General features: G+C 46.7%; 1 long non-coding RNA gene across 1 annotated transcript; it reads left to right on the plus strand.

The window, feature by feature from the left end:
- The first annotated feature begins 9,816 nt into the window (after positions 1-9,816).
- LOC131493474 (uncharacterized) lies at positions 9,817-24,377 on the plus strand. The gene is made up of 3 exons (XR_009252695.1): positions 9,817-9,978; positions 23,004-23,109; positions 23,354-24,377. It is a non-coding gene; the product is annotated as an uncharacterized LOC131493474 (long non-coding RNA).
- Positions 24,378-24,649: the final 272 nt, after the last annotated feature.

Below are 24,649 nucleotides of genomic sequence, written 5' to 3' on the forward strand. Positions count from 1 at the left end.
ACAGGTGGCCGAGGGCAAGAGGGGGACCATGCACGGCTGACGATCAGATGACAGTCAGGATTTCCCACAGGGCTTTCCTGCTTTGACTTCACTCTCTCACTGGCTCTTTCCAACTGGGGAGTTGAGCTAGATGAACTTGAAGTTCCCCTCTTGTTCTCAAGGGCTTCTTAACTGAGAACCTAAAACAAACAGCAAATACCACAAGCAACCAAGAAAATACACATTCCCAGAGGAGAGCTTTGCCTGCTCTGGGGGGCTTCACGCCCTATAAAGGGTGGATTTCTGGAGAGCCAAGAGAGGCTTATTCATGTAAAATGCAGAAGGAAGCCACCTGCTATGATACTAGATATTTTTCCATGTAAATACTCTCATTTAAAGCCCCCGATCAAACATTTGTACATTTGGGTTTCTTCAACCAGGCTTGCCTATGCTTAGGAAAATCACTTCAGCCCCTAGGAGTTCTTAAACAGAAGCTAAATATTGGCCCCGACACGTCGGTCGTTGCATGCATATTCACCTTTTTTAAATGGCTCTAAGCCCTTGAAATGTCAGGCTAACAGAATTCAGGAAGTTACACCTGACCTCTACAGGGCCAAAGACTGGGGAAGGGGCGGGGGCAGCCCCGGGCTCCAACAGTAAAATTCAGCATCAACACTGACACTGATTACTGCCTCTACTTTCTGTTTTCTTGGCAATGAAATCCACAAACCTTCCATTTCTGAACCTTTGCCCGGTTTGGGAAGCTGAGCCATCAAACGGAGCTTTATCTTGTGAGGGTGAACAGGTTTGAATCTAAATATAGCAGTCCTATAGACCTATCAGGATTTATTATCTATTTATGTCCACGTTTGCACTGACATAGTTTTAACAGCCGCTGTTTTACCAGAAACCATGCAAACCCAGCTACTGTGGTTTTGACAACGTTGATATTGAAAAGAAATATGTTATTTCTCCAGTGTAGCTCTGGAATGAAGTGACCACGAGTGAGTCTGTTTCTTATAAATTTAGAGGTTGTTAAGTGCGACGAGAGGCCTCGGCCAGTCCCCTTTGTTTACTGAAGAAGAAGCGTGCCTCATCGCACGTTGTCAGTGGCAAAGGGTAACCAGAACCTTTGCCCACAGTGCCTTGAACCATGCCACCTAGCACAGGACATGCAAAGAAGGCTGCTTCCTGGGGCAGGGGCGGGGTGGGGGGCAGGGAGGGGTTGCACAGCAGGTGTGCTCCCGGTTCTGTAAAGGCAGAGGATGGGAGAGTTTGGCTCTCAGCCACGTCCACACCCTACTCCTCACCTGAGCATTAACCGTTCTACCCAGAAGCTCCCCTCACCATCCTGCAGCTAGCTCTGCCAGTGGGGCAGCCCTAATGTGGTAGATTGGTTCCCAACAACCACTGGCACCCAACACAATTCGACTCTCCTTCTCGGATGCCCACGAGTTGTAGACGCTAGAAAGCTAAAAACTACATTTCCCAGACTCCTGTGCAACTAGGGTTACTGATGTCACTTAGCCTCAGCCCGTCAGATGCAAGCATGTATGCCTGGGAGGGTGGAAGAAGGTAGTAGTCCTTTTGTCGTCTCTCTCAACGGCCAAGCTTATCGGTGAAGCCATTTAGCTCCCTTGTAGTAGTGCTAGGGTCTGTAGCTCCACGGGTGTCAGGGCATCCACTTTGCTGGTGTGGATTACAGCAGATATGGGCTGCTTCTGGAGGCAGCAGGAGCGGTGGTGGCCTCCTGCACAGAATGGCTTCTGGATGGCAGGAACCAGCGGCTTCCTTTCCATCGAAGAGCCCATATTTCTTTGGCAGTCAGTTCTGCACTCCAGATGTGGGACTCGTTCTTGAATGGACAACCCAGTCTGCTTCTTCAGCATTCTCAACGATGCCGTAAGGCATTGAATACCTTAGGAGAAACATAGCAAACAAACAAACAAACAAAAAACCACTTCTTGCTTAAACAACGTAAATTGATTCTATTCTCTGTAACTGACAGGTAAGCAATACATCAAGAGAGGGGTCTAGACTGGTATGCCCCTCGCTATTGAACACTCACCACGTGCCAGGAACTTAAGTTGGCAGCCTGCGTAACTCTCTCGTTGAGTCTTCACAAATGGAAAATAAAGCTGGAGGTCAAAGGGGTGAATAACCTCCCAAAGTCCACAGCAGCCGGTGCCAGAGGAAGTGAGACGCACCTGATCCCCAACCTGGTTTCAGGACTGGGATAATCATTGAATGCCCGGGAAAGCAATGGAGTGTGGGGACGCCGAGCAACATTGCCTGGACCCCTACTCCCAACCCTACCACTGATTAGGGAACTACTTAACTTCTTTGTAGCTTGGTTTCCTTACCTATAAGTTGAGGATAAAATGGTCCATAACCCATAGGATTGCTGTAAAGGTTAAATTGGCCAATACACGGAGAATGCAGGTGTGTGGCAAATGTGAGAGAATCATTGGCTGCCATTAAAGATATCCCCCCATCAAAGGGGGCAAGTTGGACTTCAAGAAGTGAGCATAAGCTAGTCCCTTGACCCTTTCCAGACATGCTGATGTTCAGAATAAGATGTCAGACTGACCAGAACTTTGCCAATGTTAATGGATTCCAATATTGGCATCGGAGACAGCTGCAGTGTGACAATAAGACCCCAAACTTGACGTCTCTGGGCCTGGATGGATGTCACTCCCAGTTCTGTATCTTTCTACTTTGGCGACCTTGACCCTCAGTCCTTTAGAATCTTTGAGCCTTTGCCTCTTTGTGTGTAAAATTTCACATTACTATATAGCTCCTGGGTTGTTCTCAGGTTAAATGGGAAGGAAAGACCTGGCACGGTTTGGTCAGGCTTCTTTTGGTTGAGATGGCAAAGGTCTATTTAACATAAATGAGCAGAAATTGCAATGCCCTGGTTGGTGGATTGTGAGGAGGGTCCATACGCAGAGCACGGGAAGTACAAAGATAAGGCTAGTGTCTCTTTCTCAGTTTCTCTTCTCTGCCAGGGCCACCACGTCAGCACAACCTCTCTCACTAGAGACTCACTCACAGCTTCGGTGACAGAGAAACACTGGCTTTAATGTTCTGTCCCGCTTAGGGTGGCCAACTGCCTCCCTTTGCTGGGGACAGCAGGGTTTCCCAGGACATGGAAATTTTTTGTGCCCCAACTGGGAAAGTCCTGGGCAAACTGGAACAAGTTGGCCACCCTCCTCCATTCCCAAATCCAAAAGTAAGGGACCAGTTGGCCCAGCTCGGGTCAGCAGCCACCCGATATCACCTGACAGAGGCCAACGGTGCAGGTCACGCTAGAACACGTTAGTCCCTGCGACAAGCCATAAGAGTTTGGGGGGCAAGATGTCCCCTAGGATGTTAAGGGAGGGGGGCAACAGACAGAGGATCCTGTAATTATCTACCATGGACCCAGGGTAGGGATTCAATGAAGGGTCCCATATTCTTTCATTCGCCACGCATTACAATAGCCCCATTTAGGAATGTCCCTAAGACAAGACTAAGGAACTCAACGGAATCTTTTGACCCCAGAAAAAAAATACAACGGATTTGCAAATTGCAAAATCCAAAATGCAATGGGTTTACAATGGAAATCCAAAGTCAGAGCATAAGGTAAAAATCACCCGGAGTCAAAACAGTTATCCACCTCTAAGCCTTGTGATCTCACTCAGCATGGTGCAGCGCTCCCTTAAGAGAAGCGAGCTGAAATTGGGGCCACCTGAGGAAGAACAGGCTCTTACCAACTGTCAGAAAGTCACTTTGGGACACGGATTTCTTGGACGAAGGTGGTGGACTAGCCTGCACAACTGAAATAGTCATTTCTCCCTAGTCCACACGTTGCAGGCAAACATGGTGATTTCAGATGCTGGAAGGTGATGAGATGTCCTGAAAAGATTAAGCGTCTAGGACCTGAGAGGGACAAACAGAAGCATTGAATAGCACCCAACCTTCAGAAATCAAAAATCATTAGGTGGATGAAATGGCGCATTTATCCTCCATAAAACAAAGAGGTGTTTGCAGTGTTTGTTCGTTTGGGTTTTTCACTTTTTTCATAAAGAACAACCTCCACTGACACTTTTATATTATTCCTCAGAACTGACCACCGCCAATAACCTATACAACAGTAGGGACAGCGGAAAGCCCATTTTGCTGGATGAAGGCACATCATTCATTCCCGTCTCCGGGCCTTTGGGCAGCAGCACACCCAGCAGGGATTCAGGACGACAAAGAGGAAGCATAAATAGCGGGATGCAGGTTGGACCAGAAAAGCATCACGGACGATTTTAGTTCCTTTCCTTACTGTAGCTGAGGAACGAGGCAATCCCCCTCAGATATTTAAAACATGGATGAGTTGGGGCGCCTGGGTGGCTCAGTCGGTTAAGCGGCTGACTTCGTCTCAGGTCATGATCTCGCGGTCCGTGAGTTCGAGCCCCGTGTCGGGCTCTGTGCTGACAGCTCAGAGCCTGGAGCCTGTTTCAGATTCTGTGTCTCCCTCTCTCTGACCCTCCCCCATTCATGCTCTGTCTCTCTCTGTCTCAAAAATAAATAAATGTTGAAAAAATATTTTTTTAAATAAATAAATAAAAAATAAAACATGGATGAGCCGCTCCTTTTACAGAGACTGTGAGGGCAGCTTACACCTTGGGTTGGTTTTTGTTCTTCGCTGTTCCTGAACAGGTGAGGGGGTGTCAGCATCCCCAGCTTTGATCTGCTGGCCCTCTCGGAAACCTAGTCTCCACTGAAACCACTCCCCCAAAAGCCTCATCGTCAATGAAGTCTGGCCATCTTCCACGCCCCATGCAGCTTTCTTGAGACCTCCTTGACCCTCTCAAGGTGCCCAGACCACCTTACCTGAGGGGTCTCGGGTAAAGAGGTTACCACCTCTGCTGCCTCTTCCCGTCAAACAGCCCACCTGGTCATTCCACCACTTTCCCTCTCTCCGGCAGCCCCCTGTTACCAGGAAGAAGCTCTGCGGTGTCTGTGGACAGGCCCTCCTACACCGGCCTTCCCAAATCCTTGACCTCTCGTCTCCATCATTTTTCCTCACTCGCATTCCGCCACCGGGTGCCTTCACCACAGAAAGTGCTCCCTCTGATCCCAAATTCAGACCTTCCTCTCTCGGATGGGATGAGGGCTTCTCTTCCCTTCAGCTTTCTCTTTCAATGACTCCCAGCACCCTACTGAAGTGCCCTCAGCAGTTCCCATTATCTACTGACCACCCCCCCCACACACACACACACACCTTTCTCCATCACTCCACCGCCCTCTATACTCAACTTGGGTTTAACACGTTATTCAAACCTTCCCCTACCAACACCCTAAATTCCTTGCCCCTTCTTCCATCTCTGTCACCAGGTGAAACTTAAATGCCAAATCCACCCAATGCTATCTTCTTCCCACGTGCACCCAGGCTACTAAGAGTGTTGGAGCAAATGGCATATCCAGACTGGTGCCATCATGAAGTCATGCTCGCCAGCACTGTCTGGGCCTCTCGCTCTGCCTGGCATCCAACGGTGTCTCCTTGATCACGTCACCCTCCCATCCTCCGCAAGCACGATTTCAGACTTACATTCTGCTCAGATTTCCTGTCTACACTCCACCCTCCTCACTCGCAGTGGGTGACGGAGAAACAAGAAGGAGGATGAGAAGCAAGAGGAGAATGTCCTCAGTGCCCACCAAACCCCCTACCCTGCCTGTCCTTCCCACCTTCCCTCCTCCCGCCCAAGGGGCGCCCCTTCCCCCAAGTTCAAGGCCCCAGGCTCCTCCCCATCTTAAAGACCCCATGCTCGCAGTTCAGCCCACTGCCCAACACCTGCCTGCATCTTCGACCTCTCCTTCGCTAATGACGTTTCCATCAGCATTTAAGCTTCTCAAGCCTCTTATACCTTAGATCGAACAAGCCCTTCCCTAGCCCCGTGTCACGGCCAGCTGCCACCATACCCGTAGCCTCCATGCACGGCCAGATTTCTTGAATGGGAATCCATGTTTCCCAACCCTCATCAGCAGACCATGTGAAGCATAGTCATCAAGGAAGTTTAAGTTATATATAGATATAGAGTTAGAGACAGAGACAGAGATAGAGATAGAGAGAGAGAGATAGAGACATAAAGAAGCCAGATACTGAAGGCTATATATTATATGATTCCACTTATATGAGATTTCCAGAAAAGGCAAAACTATAGAAACAAAAAGTAGATCAGTGGTTACCTGGGGCCATGGGTGAACAGAGATTAACTGTGAATGGGCAAGGAAACTTTTTGGGGGTGACGGAAATGTTCTAAACCTGGTTGTAGTGATGTCTGCACTATATAAATTTACGACTGTTCAGCAAACTCTATACTTAAAATGGTTGAATTCTATGGTCTGTAAATTATATCTTAGTCAAGCGTGTGTGTGTGTGTGTGTGTGTGTGTGTGTGTAATTTTTTCACTCAGAAGGCAGAAGGAAAAGGAACCTCGAAAGCTCAGGTCCGAGGAGACCAGGCTATGGCAGACACAGGGGGTTTTTGCATGGAAAGATGGTGAGTCCCGCCCTTCATCCTGGATAAAAGATTCCCAAGTGGGGGGAGCAAAATGGGTGAAGGGGACCAAGGGGTACAAACTTCCAGTTAAAAAATAAATAAGTCATGGAGGTGTCACACACAGCATGGGGAATACAGTCAAAAACATGGCATTAAAACTTTGTATGGTGATGGCTGGTAACTAGACCTACTGAGACAATCATTTCACAATATATACAAAAGTTGAAGCACTATGTTGTACAACTGAAACTAATACATTGTATTGTATGTAATTGATCGCATGTCAATCACACTTCAATTACGAAAAAGAATTCCCAAGTTGGGAGAAAGGGAGAGTCAGAAGCAAAGTAATTCAGATAGTAGCGGGTTCCTAAGAAGGAGTCCCATGTTACCCTCCCTCCACACCCCAAGATTTGAGTGTAGCAGCAAATGAGAAAATTTAAGAACGGTTTCTGGAACCCTGGAGGGGAGGGGCCTATGCCCCCATCCTGGGTGGAGCCCTGAAGAATGTGGCTAAGCTCTAGCAAAAAATGGCTGCACTATGTCTAGGCAGACAGAGTGTCAGCCCCCCCAGAAAGTTCCCCTTTCCCTATCGTGGTGTGAGAGCAGCAGAAGTTTCCAGGTGCCCTGAAGGGCCACAGAGAAGCATCACACGTGGAGGGAATGAGGACAATGGACAGTGCAGCAGACATCAGCACGAATAGGTGGCGAGTAAGAGCCTGGCCCCTGCAGCCTCATAACCTGGGTGTCCCATCAGCCTCCAGATTTTCAGACCCAACCCCAGGGAAAGAGGAAAGTTGCCCTGTGTTGGCAGATTCGGTTTCTGCCATTCTGAGGTTCAAACTAGACATCCAATTGAGAATTGAGCAAAATAGAGGGATTCACCTTTGAACTTTGAGTTGCGGCGCCTCTAGGCGGAGAATTGAGTGAGGCAGCACCCGTGGGGTAAGCCAAGAGTAGGAGACTGAAATGACACAACTGTCCCAGCTCTCCCAAGTGAATTAACCGACGAGGAACTTTGTTTTTCCTAGATTAACACGGAGAAAAAACATAGGAGCCTCTTAAAGCGACAAAGAGAGTCGGTGCTCAGCACTGAGGGTTTTTCCTCCCCCCCCCACCCCGCCACACCCCAAGTCAGTGCTTCATCCTTATTGGGTGCCAGAGAATGTGGTGGTGGCCGGAGAGGAGTCCATTATCTGGGAGAGATAAGGCCCAGCCTGAGAAAGTAGAGATAGAAGGAAGCCGGAGACAGCGTGGAGGCACATGCCTCTACCGTCTGCTCGGGCCTCGGCCACAGCCTTACCCCACCCCGGCGGGATCCAGGGCCCTGGAGGGATCCCCAGGGATCCCAGATCCCCAGGAGGGATCCCAGCCCTCCCCTACAGCCAGTGTGAGGGCAGAACGGCATACAGGGCAGAGCAAAAAGCGTCCGTCACCAAGGCAGGAGCCCGACCCTCCCACGGCCAGCCTCAAATGAAATCCTGAGTCTGAGCAGGTCCACACGTGGGGTCCCGGTGCAGCAGGAGGAAGCAGGATTAGTTGAGGCAGGAAGGTGGGGGGGGCCCTCGACAGTCACGTGACTCTGAGCAAGTCCCTTCTCCCTGCCTCCGTTTCCCCTCTGGGAACTGCCGGGGACGGTAGGGAGAGCGTCACAAGAGCGAGCATAGATTCTCAAGGCCACTCGCGAGAGCTGAATTCTGATTCCGTTTCAGACCTGTCAAGCCAGGCCCCAGCCTCGTCCACCCACACCTCGAGGAGGAAAGGCTTTGCTAGGGGTCCCAGCCTCGTCCCACGCCGGGGCTGCTGTTTTCTTTGCTCCCTACCCTGTGTTGTCACACAGACACACGGGCAGGGCAAGTCTGAAAATATCTTTTCTCAGAGAATACATTGATTAGAAGGTTTATTTCTCTCTTCTGCGACGGAGACTAAGGGTAAGACACCAGCACCGCGCGTGGAAATGTAACCCAAGCGCTACAAAATCGACCTGTACGGTCCCGGCAGATGCAAACAGTTCCCCAGGCAGATCATTTCCTTCTCCTCTTACGAGGAAGCATCACCCCACAAATGCATACACCCTGGGTCTTGGCAATTCATTAGCGCTACCTTCCCAGCCTGAAGCTGTGGGTCTGTCTCCCGCGTCATCTGAAAAATCAATAAGGAAGCAACAGCTGAGCTCCCGGTCCTTCCTGGGCAAGCAGAGGAGTGTTAGCGAGGCTTATCGCTGGGAAGCTGGAGCCTGGGTGGCAATCCTGAGTCCAGCCACCAACCCCCACGTTAGAGGACCCACTCCCGGACACGTCCTTCTCTGGGTCTTTTTCTTTTTCACGGCGAGCAACTTAGTTACTTATTTAACGAACCTGGACTAGTCCGCTTGGAAGTTTCGCTCCAACCACGGTTGGGACATTTTTTTTTTTTTTTTTTTCTAACTTTCAGACAGCCACTGTAACAAAAATTCACACCAGCACAAGACTCTTCCTTTGGCAAGGCACCATAGCCATTCCATTCCAATCGACTCAGGCTGCTGAACTGGATATTTTGAAATGGTCTAACACCCACTTTATTAACATCAGGGCTAATTTCTTTTGAAGGGAGTTTCAAGCCGCCAGGACTTCGATGCTAGGGTTAATTGGTCTGTTTGCCACTGTTTGTCAGAACTGTCTTTAACGAACATCTTCAAAGGCCGCTCGGATACCGGCCCCCGCCTCGTCTGAAATGCCTCAAATGTCTTTATCAATGCCAAAAATGCAGTGAGTGAAAAAGGGCTTTTTCCTTAATTATTTCTGAAAACCAAAAAGGGGGATTCTGCGGAGACAGATAATGAGAGTTGACACAGTGAAATTAAAATGCGTGTCCAGGCAAAGAAAGCCAAGAGGGCCGCACCCCTCCCTGGAGCCAGCACATGGGGAGCGCGTCCCGCCTGGGCCCAGGGCACCAGACGGCAGGGACGGGGGGCTTCGTTTCGTCTCTTGGAGCAGATGCCATTCCGAAACCCACGCTGATTGGGCCGCACGGGTTGCCTAGCAACCCGCAGGCCAATGGCATCTGGCTCGAAAATGCCAACATCTGCCCAGCATTTCGAGTCTAATTTTTAATTCGGACACTTAGGTCTGGAGACGGGCAAGAAAGTGTGTCTTTGGAAACTAAACCAACATTGATTTCTTGCTACGATTCCCCCCCCCGCCCCCACCCCCCACGCGAGTGGTGGTTTATGATGCTGCTTTTCACAACCCCTCCCCCCCCACCCCCCACCCCCGTCGACCTTCCTATTTCCGGTTCCCTTTGGGGGTAGAGGTGAGTAGAAAGGGGGAAGAAAGTGGGGCGGCTCCTAGGTAGCCAGAAGAAGAGGGGGGCAACGTGCCTTCCGTTTTAAACAGAATTAGGAACGCCTCAGAGCAGAAGAGGAACATAGTTTGGTCTCCATTTTATTGCAAATTACGGTCGTGGATCCACGTCTCCGCCCAAGTCAGGTAAGAAATTAGGATATGTCTCTTGACAACCCCTACCCGATGGTGGGGCCTTGGGGCTACGCAAAGACGTTTGGGACCGCACCTGGGGAACTCACCACTGTTTTCTTCTCCCCAGGAGAGCTGCCTTACCACCCCAAAATGAAATCAGAGACACCAACTAGCGGAGAAACTGAGACTCCCAACCCCTACTAAGGAGGTCACTTCAGGATCCCTAAACACAGCTCACATGTTGAGGATCTCGGTCTCCACTGCAGGAAACCCACACATGCCCGGGTTCTGTTTTTGGCCCTGGCATACCTTGGCAATTGCAGCCTGCAGTCCCCGCCGCCGACTAAAGTCCCAGCAATCAATATATTTGCATGTTGTTTGAGTAACAATGCAACAGAAACCCCCTGAGGGAAATCAGATTTGGAAGGAGTAAGGGCAGCTCCAGAACAACACCTTTCTTTTAAAAATTCCAAATGGCATTGCAAACTGATGCAATCACTCCACCGGCCTCTGCTTGAGTGAGTACGTTAGCCTTCGCTCCTTCCAATATAGAGAGGTCAGATTACCTGCTGGAGAGCAAAGGAAGCCCTAAATCATTGGACGCAGGGGGAAAAAAATAGCCAGGAGACGCTGAGCAAGGAGGGGACCTTCAGATCTCCTTTTAGGGTAGGGTCTCTTTAACTGGACAACTTCTGGAGGGCCTTAACTGGACAGCCTCTGGCAGGAAAAAGAAAAGTGTGCTGGGGGCTTTGATTAAAATAAATAAATAGATAAAACCCATACGCATTCCCCTCCCCTTTCAGCGTAACACCCCAGCCCCTGGTGAGGTTGTGGCCATTGGTTTTTGCCAAGAGCAGGAGATCTGATTACTGTTATCTCTGCTTGCATAACTACAAATGTTATCATTACTGCTCAACTGATACGGCTCTGTTTTACAAACACAAAGGAAGACTGTATGTACCCTTGCCCTCTCACCAGAAGGGCTGATTTAAAAGAAAAAAAGAGAAAGAAGGAAAAGGAAGGGGGGGGGGGCGGCTGGGAACCGAGAGAGGCAGACCTGCTGAATGAGCCTTTGAGAAAGAATTATGTGATAGGTTGTGTGTGTGTGTGTGTGTGTGTGTGCGTTTTTAAAATGCTGCTGCCAAAGCTAAGAATTGAAAAGTATTCAATGGGCATCATGTCAGAAGCACAATGATTTATTTCGCTGGTTCATTTTCAAACATGAGCTTTCCCCTTATTCCCTGAAATGTGTTTTGGGCCCGAATCTTCAAAATGGGAGGAACAGAGGTTATGCAGAAAGCCCCGGGTCTGATTCAAGATAAACAAGGATCCGATTCTGAATATGACAGTGGCATATCCCTGGCCTCCAAAGGGCCTCGTCTGCTTGCCCAGACTGCAGTCGCTTCTCTGTCCAAAACTGTGGGGGCGAGAAGCGGGGTCCCCTCTGGCTAACCCCCGCACCCCGCCCCACAACGGGAGCTGTGGGTTATAAGCCCTCCCAGTTCGACCACACCTATGCTGCCTGAGGCAGTCCTCCTGGTCGAGCTCCTCTAAGCCAGAGTTTACACGCGCGCACACACACACACACACACACACACACACACAGAGCTCTGACTTCAGTGTTTATAGTCAGGAGTACAGGAAATACGACTTCTTTATTTTCCTGGTGCCATCCCACAAAGTTGAAGCCTTGTCACCATTAATTCCCACTCTTCCTCCAGGATCACATCAAAGTTCTTGGAAGCTCACCCAGGCCTGGGTATAGGAGGCAGGCCAGGGAGGAGGGGGGGATCTGATGTGCAAGGGGGCCATCTCTTCAGACCACAGCTCCCAGTAAGACGGCCTTTGGCTGGCCCCCATCCGCACCACTCTTGGCCATGCTGGGCTGCAGAGACGCAAAGGGAAACAAAACTTTGCTCGGGCCCTCCCTTGTTCGGCTCCTCCTAGAACCCTGTGCCTCATTTTTTTAGTATGTTTTTTTTTTAATTGTGATCTAATTTGCATACCATAAAAGCCACCTGTTGAAAGGATAGGATTCAGTGGGTTGGGGTTATATTTGCAAAGTTGTGCAACCATCACCACTATTGAATTCCAGAACATTTCATCATCACCTCCAAAAGAAACCCCGTCTATACCTAATTTTGAACTCATCCTTTTGCATTCTGTGTTCTAAAGAGGGTCCCAAATGGCTTAAGCCTCAATCCCTGTAGAAATTAAATCCACCCCTAGATCGGAAACCTGCAAAGCAGCCTCAGGCCAGCCTCCTGCATACTCCAGAACCAGATCCACCGCGTGAGGCGGGACAGAGAACTCAGATGCCCCCACCTGCCCTCGCCTAGAAAGCAGAGGTTTCCAGGGTTTGCCACACCTTCCCCGGGGCCTTGGGAGTCGGGAGTCCCCTCCTGAAGGTCCCACCTGAGGCCAAACTCTCTTTTCTTCCCTGGGGGCTCTTCCCAGTCCTGAGAACCCTGGGCCCTATCTGCTCACCTGTTTCTTCTCTTAAACTCAAAAGGCAAGAATTTGCTTCTTTTGTTCTCTGAATTGTGTCTCCCTTCCCCCAAGGCTGGGAAGAGAAAGCAGTAACTGCCTCACCAAAGGTCACAAAATAACAGCAAAGCAGTGGTTACCAGAACCCACCAGGGTTCATTCATCCAACTACTGGCCTGATGCACAGGAAACACATAGCCCTGGTCTTTAAGAGTTTGAAGGTCACTGCCCCGACACTTCTCAGAGGAGTGCCAAGGGTGAGGCCAAGTGGCCTGACAGCGGGGAACTTCCTTGAGCATGATGCCATCTCCCCAGATAAGGAGGTGGCTTTATTATCTCCCTTTAAAATTGGCGCAGGTGGGTGACTGAAGGCCTGGGACCCTGTCTCCTTGCCACCACAATCTGAGGACAGTGGGGCCAAGGGCCGTGCCTGTGAGCTCCGAGCCCTACTTGGGGCATCAGGGCCCTGGGTCCTGGCCTACCAGGAAAATCATTCATTCCGGGTTATTTATTCACTTATCTCACTTTCTCAGTTTACTGTCTATAAGTCAACAAGCTTTGGCGCTAACCCTTTGTGAGATCTCCTCTCCCTTCAGGGATACACTTGATTTATGTTTTTATTTCATTTTATCTGATTTTAAAGACTGAGAAATTGGGGCACCTGAGTGGCTCAGTTGGTTAAGCGTCCGACTCTTGGTTTCGGCTCAGGTCATGATCTCGTGGTTTGTGGGTTCAAGCCCTGCGTCGGGCTCTGTGCTGACAGTATGGAGGCTGCTTGGGATTCTCTGTCTCCCTCTCTCTCTGCCTGTCCCCTGCTCTTTCTCTCTCTCTCTCTCTCTCTCTCTCCCTTAAAATAAATAAATAAACATTTAAAAAAGGACTGAGAAATTAATTAGGGCACAAAAGAGCTCAGAACCCCCCCTAGGGTGGCCTAGGCCAGACACTCAAGAATCACCACTTGCTTCCCTGGGAGAAGACTGGAGAAATGATGGCACCAGTCCAGGTGGAGGAGCCCACGACCAGCGCCCTCTCTGCCAGGAAGGGCAGCCCCGAGGTTGGAGCCATTATAAAGTGTCCAGATAATGGTGATGATGCCCACAGTGGCCATAGTGACAGCAGCAACTTCGCTGTGCTTGCCGTGCAAGCACAGTTCTGAGCTACCTCGTGCAGAGCTCTGTTTACTCTCAGCACCATTCAGCTATGAGAGAGGAACTGTTACTGTCCTTATTTTGCAGATAAGGAAAAAACACAATAGAGAGATGAAAAGTTTGAGCAGTGATTTTATACTGCCTACCTCGGGAGCCTGTTCTTAACTGCTGCTCTGTGCTTCCTTAAGCAGGGAAAGCCCAGAACGAGCTGCCCTCTGGTTCCAGGGCACAGAGATGCCCTTCTCAGCCTGGACTGAACAATGAAGTGAATTGGGGCCTCCCTCAGGTCATGACTGAACTTTTACTGCTTTGTTTGCGGTAGGAAACTGAGGATATCTGACTTCAAAAGCAACAATCTCAATTTTCTAGAGGGGGAAGATGAATCCCTACCTCACACCATATAAGCAAATAAATTCCAGCTATACCAAAGAGCAAACAATATATTGAAATCATAAAAATACCAGGAAAAGACCATAAAATAATATCACAATATGAGAATAGGGGACACTATTATAAATAGTCACTTAGCTCAAAAATCTTAAAAAGGAAGAGGGAAGCACTTTCTCTGGAGGAGAAACACAACATCATTAATAAAGCTAAAAAGTAAGTGATGAGCATATTACAGACATTAGCCTCCTCTCTTACAAAACAAAGACCAATAATCCAACAGAAAAAAAAAAAGGCAAAGGGTATGAAAAGTTCATAGCAAAGAAATTACAAAATATATTAAACAGTGTACAACCTTGCTCATAATAAGAACATTCCAAATTAAAACTACCCATCTGGTTGGCAAAGATCTACAAAGATTAGCAAGGATGTAGGGAAACATATCCTCGCCCAGTGCTGGAAGGCATCCACTCAGCCTCTAGGGACAAGCAATAAGGCAACAAACCTTTGATCCTACAATTCCACTTTTAGGAATTTAGCCTATAAATATGCCCACGTATGTAGGAAGTGATTATATACAAGAATGTTTATTGTATTATTGTTTTTAGTGGTAAAAGATTGGAAGTAACCCAAATATCTGAGAAGCCTAGTTAATTGAACTACGGAACAGATTGCTGTGTAGATATTTTAAAATTTTTTTTTTTTTTCCAACGTTTTTAATTTATTTTTGGGACAGAGAGAGACAGAGCATGAACGGGGGAGGAGCAGAGAGAGAGGGAGACACAGAATCGGAAACAGGCTCCAGGCTCCGAGCCATCAGCCCAGAGCCCGACGCGGGGCTCGAACTCACGGACCGCGAGATCGTGACCTGGCTGAAGTTGGACGCTTAACCGACTGCGCCACCCAGGCGCCCCTGCTGTGTAGATATTTTAAAGGATGCAAGAGAATGGAAGTGGGATCCTTACCTCACACTGTGTACAAAAAATTATCTCAAAATGGATCAAAGGCCTAAATGTAAGAGCTAAAATGATCTCTTAAAAGAAAACATAGGAGCCAATTTTCATGAGCTTGGATTTGGTGATGGATTCTTAGATGTGGCACTGAAAGCCCAAATGACAATGATAACAAAACTGGATAAATCGGACTTCACCAAAGCTAAAAGTTTTTCTGTATCAAAGGGTATTATCAAGAAAGTGAAAAGACAGCCCACAGAATGGGAGAAAATATTTGCAAGTCCTCTATCTGATAAGAGAGCAGTATGCAGAATATATAGAAGAACACAACTCAACAACAACAAAAACAACAACCCGATGAAAAACATGGGCAAGAATCTGAAGACATTTCTTCCAAGAAACACGGATGGCCAATAAGCACACAAAAAGATACTCTCAGCATCATTAATCATTAGGAAAGTGCAAATCATAGCCACAAGAATCCACTTCACGTCCCTACTAGGATGGCTATAATAACAATAATAATTTAAAAATGGAAAAAAGTGTTTAGCAAGGACGTGGAACATTTGGAACCCTCATACGTTGCTAGTGGAAATGTGAAATCATACAACTGCTTTGGAAAATAGTGTGATGGTTTCTCAAAAAGTAAAACATAGAATTATTATACAACTCAGCAATTCCACTCCTAGGTACATACCCAAGAGAGTTGAAAATAGGTGTTCAAATGAACTTTTGTACCTGAATGTCCATAACAGCATTATTCGTACTAGCCAAAAAAGTGAAAACAACCCAATGTCAATCAGTAGGTGAATGGAGAAACCAAATGTGCTCTGTCCATACGATGGCATAGGATTCGGTATTAAAGGGGAATGGAGTTCTGATACCTGTTACAACGCAGGTGAAGCTTGAAAACATTATGCAACTGAAGAAGCCAGACACAAAGGACCAGCTGGTGTATGATGTCATGTATATGAAATGGCCGAAACAGATCCATGGAGAAGGAAGGAAGATCAAGGGTCGTTGAGCACTGGGAAGGGCAGGGCTGGGTAGTGACCCCTTAATGGTTATGGAGTTTCACTCTGAGGTGGTGAAAACATTCTGGAATTAGATGGTGGTGATGGTTGCAGAGCCCTGTGAATGTGCCAGTAGCCACTGAATTGTACATTGTTAGGTGGTTAAAGCAGTAAATTTTATGTTACGTAAATTTTACATCAACTAACACAAGGATGAGGAAGTCTTCTGTGTATCAACAGAAATAATCCCTGGGGCGCCCGGGTGGCTCAGTCAGTTGAGTGTCTGACTCTTGATTTTGGCTCGGGTCAAGATCCCAGGGTTGTGGGATAGAACCCGTGTTGGGCTCTGCACCAAGCGTGGAGCCTGCTTAAGATTCTCCCTCTGCCCCTCTCCTCCACTTGTGTGCTCTCTCTCTCTGGAAGGAAGGAAGGAAGGAAGGAAGGAAGGAAGGAAGGAAAACGAAAGAGAAGAAGAGAAAAGAAAGGAAAAGAAAAGAAAAGAGAAGAGAAAAGAAAGAGAAGGGAAGGAGGGGAGGGGAGGGAACAAAAAGCCCCTAAGATATGTTTTTAAGGAAAAAGAAAAAGACAAGTAGACTACTATGGAACTGTGGCTATACATGGTATCATAGGTTTTCTCTTAAATGCATTAATTGACCAAAATTGTACTTGTGTTTTTTTGTTTGGGTTTTTGGTGGGTTTTTTTGTTTTTTTTTTTTAAGTAGGCTCTACGCTACACCAAGCATGGGGCTTGAACTCACTACCCCTAGACCAAGAGCTGCTTCCTCTACCAACTGGGCCAGCCAGGTGCTCCTAACTGACCAAGTTTTACTAGAACTTACTTCCCCAGGACTAGCAGCAGAGAAACAGACCCACACCCCGACCATCTCCAGGCTGGGGGGGAGAAACACACCCTCCCACAAGGGCAGCGTAGCCGCCCCTGGAGGCCTTGCCATGGCCGGCCAGCCATGTTTACCCAGGGTGCCCAGTCTGTCAGGCTGCCACTGCTCCCCCACACTCGTGCTGGGCCGCAGCCGGCAGCCCCTGGCTGGGGCTCACACCCCCTGATGCAGCTGCAGAGAACACGTCATCAGCAGCCGAGCGGGGGAGACCTGGCAAGTGGACCAACGTGGAGCCTCGTTGTGTACGTTTTCTTTCTCCGCAACCAAAGCCGACCACCAGCCAGCCAGTCTGATCCGGCGTGGTCGTTTCAGCCCAGGACAGGTACAGAGGCAGCCTGTAACGGACCGCAGATTGGTACCAGCCCCCAAGTTCATATGTCGAAGCCCTCATCCACAATGGGATGATTTTAGGATGTGGGGCCTTCGGGAGGTGATTAGGTTTAGATGAGGTCACGAGGACGGGGGCCCATGAAGAGATTAGTGTCCTCATAGAGAGGAAATTCCTAGAGCTGCTCTCTCCGCCATGTGAGGACACGGCCAGGAGACGCCGCGGGAAGCAGGCCCACGCTGAATACAGAATCTGCCATCCCCTTGCTCTTGGGCTGCTACATTCCAGCTCAGGGACGAACAAATGCAGTTTAAGCCACCCAGTCTATGGTATTTTGCACGTCAGCCTGAACGGACCACGACAATCTCTAAGAGTGGCCCAGAGGGAGAGCAAAATGTGCAAAGCTCCACCTGCCCGGCAGGGGTGTGGAGGCAGCATGACGTGGGAGCCCCAGCCCCTGCCCCGCATTCCGGGGCGCCCCTCTGGTGTGAGCGGCCCTCCCCGCCGGGTGCCGTCTTCATGTCAAAAGTTAAGCATTTTTCGTAGAGCGTGGCCCAAAGTGCAAGCCAACGACGTCGCCTGGTGCTCGGCTGCAAAAGAAGAAATTTAATCCGTCCCGACGCTGGAAGAAAAACTGGCTGGAGAGAACTCTTTGAGAGACAGCACAGTAGTATATTTTATGGGCACCTGCAGGGATTTTCAAGGATAGTTTCGGCCATACGTGATCCTCGCCTCACGGGGTGGCTTTTGAATCTAACCCCTGAGTCAGATGGGACTCCATTGTAATAAGAACAGAGTACAACCAACTTCTAGAAGATGAGAAATGGGAACATTTGCTTCCCAAAGTTTCCCCTACCACCTCTCACCACCTCCTTCTAAAAGTAGGTACAGATCGCATTCGTTACGGAAGGACGAGCCCGCCTGGGTTCAAAACTTACCATGTTCCTGCTGATCTGCACACAAATCTCACCCGAATGACAATACTCGTAGAAGGTAAGAAATCTTGTCCTCGTTTTATTAGTGGAGAAAAGACTCCGAAAGGCTAAGCAATTACCTGAAGGTAAATAGGAGAGTCAGTGATGGCCCCCAATCTGCGAGGTCCAAAACCCTTATTTCTACTTGATCCCTTCGCCTTCTTATCCTGGTCAAACCACACTGGTTATCTCACCCACCTGCTTTTTTCCCCCTACACTAATTTACTTCACGATGCAACTTCACAACTCCTGCAGTTTGCATGCAACTTCGCTCCTTCTACTCAGGCAACTTCCTTGTCTGCAAATGCTCACTGGGGAGATCTTAAGACCAACCTTACCCAGAAACTCGTTACCACACATACCCCAGCCAACCTGCTGGGTCCCTGAAACTATGCTACTGCATCATGGATCACTCTCTCCAGTAGCTTCTAAGCCGTTCCACTAACATTTCTCGTCTCTTTTCAACTCCCATGGTACTCCAAACACCGCTCTCTTCCAAGACTACCTGCAGCTCTTACTATTTTCCTGTCACTGATTTCGTGCTGGGGTTTCTAACTACCCAGTACAGATCCCATGCTTTCATTTTTTTTTTTTTTTTTTTTTTTTTTTTGTCCTTGGAATCTGAAACATCTCCCAATTTACCACCATCTGCTACCTTAATTAATAGGCTGTTTACCTCCCCTGTAAGACCTTGTAGCAATCCTCTTGGACTCCATCCCTAACTCTGTGCATATTGTAGGCTCTCATTAGTCTTGGTTTATAATCCAGCTTTCAATCTATTTGACAGCTCTCATCTCCAAGCCAATTTGAATTCCACTTTTCTCATAAGATTTCATAAGACACAAATACGCTTTTTTGAACCTGGAGCAAATTACATCTAGTACATTCCCTCTGTCCACTCCTTTTATAATTTGAAGAAAGAAGAAGAAAAAAAAGAACATCAGTCTGGTGCGTTTGATACAAAGTCACCGGTTCTTTCTGTTCATTGAAGCCTCAGGTTTGCATGGCTATCTCTAGGGAGTTCCCTCTGTCACATAGCACGATGTGGTGTCTTCCTCCAGCCCCTCTCTGCCCCGGCACACGCATTAGCAGATCTGAATCGCGCACAATGCAGTTGTGCCCAAATGCATAACGAAGGAGATAAATCAATAAAGCAGTTTTATAACCCGAACAGCCAACATCACTTACAGCCGGAGGTGACTGGTGAGTTCTTCAGTGTAGAAAACAACTTACCACTTGATTTTTTTTGTTGTTGTCACATGAAATGGTCATTGTTGCATCAAATGCAATCGGTCGTCCTCTGTTCTTTCTTCACGGGTCCAGTGCAAAGAGGTGGAGGGGGCAGGAAGGAAGGTCGGCATTTCTTAAGCTCTTCCTGTGTATCAAGTCCTGAGCGAGGGGTTGGCTTCCTACGCTTGATCTCGGTGATGTTTTCAATGTAGCTTCATCGGCATCACCTGAAGATATTGGTAAAGAGGCGGCTTCCAGACTCGCTCCCAGATTTTCTCAGTCAGTAGCTCTGGGCTGAGGCCCAGGAATCTGTTTTTCAAAAGTGAAAAGCTTTCCTGATTACAAAGTGAACTGGGGAAGCACCGAATTCTCAAAGCGGCCCAGAAATGTCCATTTCAACCTTTCTTGTCAGTCATTTGTTGGATGAGGAGGCTAACATGCAGAGAGCTTAAATCATTTGCCCGGCATCAGAGAGGAGGGACGTGAAAGCCCAACATCAAAGATGAGTCCATAGGACTCTGGGACCCATCTTCGCTCCGTGATTCCATACAGCCTCCATTTTGATGGGAAATTTAATTCTTTGTTGTTGTAATAGGAGATACCACAGCCTCATTTTTATGAAAGTGAATATTCAGCACTGCCAAAGACATGTCGTGGACACTAATGTGCATAGCTGCATTATTCACAATAGCCAAAATGCAAAATCACCCAAGTGGTTGGAATGGATGGAAGATGAATGGGATGATCGGGAGATGAATGGAATATATATATATATATATTTTTTTTTGTAATATTATATTTATAATACAAGATAATATATTTTCTATTATTATACTAATTATATTTTATATCATATACATAATATATGTATTATTTATAATACAAGATAATATATTTTATATTATTATATTGTTTTATATTTTATATCATATAATATTATATGTATTATTTATAATACAAGATCATATATTTTATATTATTATATTGTTTTATGTTTTATATCATATATAATGTTACATGTATTATTTATAATACAAGATCATATATTTTATATTATTATATTGTTTTATATTTTATATCATATATATTATATGTATTATTTATAATACAAAATAATATGTTTTATATTATTATGTTGTTTTATATTTTATATCATATATATTATATGTATTATTTATAATGCAAAATAATATATTTTATATTATTATTATATTGTTTTATATTTTATATCATTTATATAATATTATATGTATTATTTATAATGCAAAATAATATATTTTACGTTATTATTATATTGTTTTATATTTTATATCACATATAATATTATAGGTATTGTTTATAATACAAGATAATATATTTTATATTATTATATTGTTTTATATTTTATATCATATATATAATATATATATAATTCCTCCATAAAAATGAATAAACTTCTTATATCTGTTACAACATGGATGAACCTTGAAAACTTATGCTAAGGGAAATAAGTCAGACACAAAAGTTCCAATATCCTATGATTCTGCTCCTATGAAGTGCCCAGAATAGGCAGATTCATAGAGACAGAAAGAGACTAGAGGTTAGCGGGGGCAGGGAGAGTTACTGCTTAATGGGCAGAGTTTCTGTTTAGAGTCACGAATGGTGGTGGTTATGCAACATTGTGAATGCACTTCATGCCCCTGAATTTCACACTTAAGAATGGTTAAAATGGTAAAATTTGTGTTCTGTCTTACCAAAATAAAAAAGCAGAGGCTGCTTCAGATTCTGTGTCTCCCTCTCTCTCTGCCCCTCCCCTGCTTGCCCTCTGTCTGTCTCCCTGAAATAAACAAACATTAAAAAAAAGTAAAAACAAGAAGAGTGGGGCTATGAAGTAAGCCTCAGGGACTTTTTTCCAGTTGCCCCTAAAGTTGAATGAAAACCGTATTTCTGGTTAATTGAGATCTCCATGTGATCATCGCATCACTGTATGTTACTCTTAGTGCATTTTTCCCGAGACGAAGAAAGGGAGGGAGCATTTTGGTGGGTAGGGGATAAAGTCAGCCTGTTCCTGAGACCCTGCAGCTGCTTGTCCCCAGGGATCTCCCCTTCAGTTCCTGGGGTTGCCCCCCACCTTTAATAGGGTCCATTTTTCGAGGAAATTTATGGCCCCTGCCACACAAGGATTCCTGACGACTATGGCACACATTTTTTTTTAAATATTTATTTTTGAGAGAGAGACAGAGCATGAGCAGGGGAGGGGCAGAGAGAGAAGGAGATAGAATCTGAAGCCGGCTCCAGGCTCTGAGCTGTCAGCACAGAGCCTGACATGGGGCTTGAACTCACACACCATGAGATCATGACCTGAGCCGAAGTTGGATGCTTCCCAACTGAGCCACCCAGGTGCCCCTGCACATGTTTGATTAAATGATTGTTAAAAACTTCTGTGAAAAAAAAAAAAATTTAGCTTGAGATATAATTGACAAATAAAAATTATATACATTTATTTATATATATATTTAAGATGTACAACTTGATGTTTGAGATATATATATATATATATATATATATATATGTATATATGTATATACACATTGTGAAATGGTCACCACAATCAAGCTAATTAAAATATTCGTCACCTTACACGGTTACCTTTGTGTGTGGGCACGTGTGTGGTGAGAACACTTAGGATCTCCCCTCTTCGAAAATGCAAATTTTTAAAACCATATTATTGACTACGGTCACTGTGATCTGCATTAGATCCCCGCAACTTACGCGTCTCGCACAACTAAAAGTTTGTGCGCTTTGAACGACGTCTCCCCATTATCCCCACTGCACAGCCCATGGCAACCGCCATTTAGCTCTGTGTTTTCTGTGAGTTTGACTACCTTGGATTCCACGTATGAGTGAAGTCATGTAACAATTGTTCTGTATTTGGCTGATGACACTTAGCATAATGTCCTCCAGATTCATCCATGTTGTCACAAATGGCAAGATTTCCTTTTATTTTTTTAACAGGTAGTGGTTTTTTTTAATGTTTTTATTTTTATTTTTGAGAGGGAGAGGGAGACAGAGAGAGAGACAGAGTGTGAGTAGGGGAGGGGCAGAAAGAGAAGGAGACACAGAATCTGAAGCAGGCTCCAGGCTCTGAGCTGTCAGCACAGAGCCCGATGCGGGGCTTGAACCCACGAACTGTGAGATCATGACCTGAGCTGAAGTCGGACACTTAACTGACTGAGCCACCCAGGCGCCTTAAGATTTCCTTTTATAAGGCTGAATAATATTCCTGTGTGTGTGTGTGTGTGTGTATCACATTTTCTTTATCCACTTGTCAACAGACATTTAGAAAATTAAAAACATATTTAAACCCTCTGATCCCGGGAAAAGGCATTCCGTGCCAATTTAAACCAAACGCAAAGTTTTCCTTTGTGAAGGAAGTATCTCATCTGAGATACAGAGTGCCCAGCACGGATGATGCTAAGACCCCTTTTACAGCTCTGGAGCCTTCTCATTCAAAGACAAGATGAGAACAGGAGATAGAGAAGGGAGGATTAGGGGATCATTCAAAGTAGTTAACTTACTTTTTAAATTCAGTTTGAGGAGTTATTTAAGGGCGTGTTCTTCTTTTTTGGGTTTTTCTAGACAATTCGTACCTCCAAGCAAAATGTGACCGCATCCTCCAGATCAAAGCTCCTGCAAAAGGATGCCCGATAAAGAAGATTTTAGGTACATGGCAGTTACGGCTTACGTGCTTCTGCAATCTGTTCTTTCTTTTTTTTTTTTAATTTTTTTTCAACGTTTTTTATTTATTTTTGGGACAGAGAGAGACAGAGCATGAACGGGGGAGGGTCAGAGAGAGAGGGAGACACAGAATCGGAAATAGGCTCCAGGCTCCGAGCCATCAGCCCAGAGCCTGACGCGGGGCTCGAACTCACGGACCGCGAGATCGTGACCTGGCTGAAGTCGGACGCTTAACCGACTGCGCCACCCAGGCGCCCCTGCAATCTGTTCTTTCTGAGGAAGCCAGCCAGCAAGCATCTGCGTGCAGGCCCAGCACTTAGTCTTTGCAGAGGGAGTTCAGGGTGGAGAAGAAATGCAGTGATAGCGGGTCCCCATTTATCCTGGGGCCGTGCGTCCGTTTGATCGCAGCGAACGTCGCGGTGAGGGACATCCATCCCGGGTGGAACGTGCGCAGGCCGATTTAACACCACACCGAAGCAAGACACCATTAATCTAGGCCCGCAAGGGAGTCAACATTAGATCTCCCGAGAGCCCAGAAGAGAAGAAGGCTCAAAGCAAGGCGTTCTAAAGCAGCAGCAGGAATAGCGTGGGCTTTAAGTAAACTGTGGGTTTTGTTAGAAATATGTTTGGTCCTCTTTTAATAGTTAACCTGACCCCAGCTCAGGAATCCAAGATACTGAGTAGTCTATTGTGCACCTGGACCAAACTTTCAAAACCTTAATTACTTATAATCTTGGTTTCAGTAATAATCTCAGTAATGCTGGTCTAACCTTCCTCTTTCACTGCTCCCAGATGCTCCACACCAACATCTATCTTATCTCCAGCAGGACGCTTCTGGGTTTTTTTTTATGATTTCAAAACATAGCTTGAAAATGTCTCCATTTTATCTCGGAGCAGAAGCAGTGTCATTTGCCAGCCCAAATGTTCTCAGTCACAGTTTCCCTGCTCACTCGGGGGCCACGGCTGCTTCTTTCAGCCCGGCCAGCCTCCTGCTGAGACAGAAATACAACTCATTTAGGTCAATGATTAAATTGAAAGTTATAATATCACTAATTAAGTGCGAGCAAAGAGAGAACCGAAAGGCAAACCCCCAAACAAACAAACAAATAAACAGGTTCTTTGAGAGGGTCGCCGCGGCACCTGTGCTCCCAAACGGTACCCCCTCTACGCCCCCACCCGAAAGCAGAAAGTCTCAGGAAAGCCTTTGAGAAGGCCTCCCCTGTGCCTTGTCACTAGGGTCTCCGCTTTCAATCTCAGAACAACCACTTATTGTCTCCGAAGCACTTTTTTTTTTTCTTAGAGCCTGTGTGCTCATTGGACTGTGGAAGGAACTTTCCAGAGTCAAGCGCATTTCTTGAGACTGCCAGCCTGGAAGGAGCTGGGGAAGAAAACGGACGCCGGGGGGTGGGGGGAGGTGGGGAGAAATTGAGGAGATCACATTGAGAACGATTCCTAATGCATGTAACTCAGGTGCGGTGAAGTCAGGGGACAGCTTTGGAGAGTAAAATGGCCATCGAGGTCAGGCATATGGTAGGGGCAAGGCCAGG

This window comes from Neofelis nebulosa, chromosome 13, assembly GCF_028018385.1.
Source record: "Neofelis nebulosa isolate mNeoNeb1 chromosome 13, mNeoNeb1.pri, whole genome shotgun sequence".
Taxonomy (NCBI): Eukaryota; Metazoa; Chordata; class Mammalia; order Carnivora; family Felidae; genus Neofelis; species Neofelis nebulosa.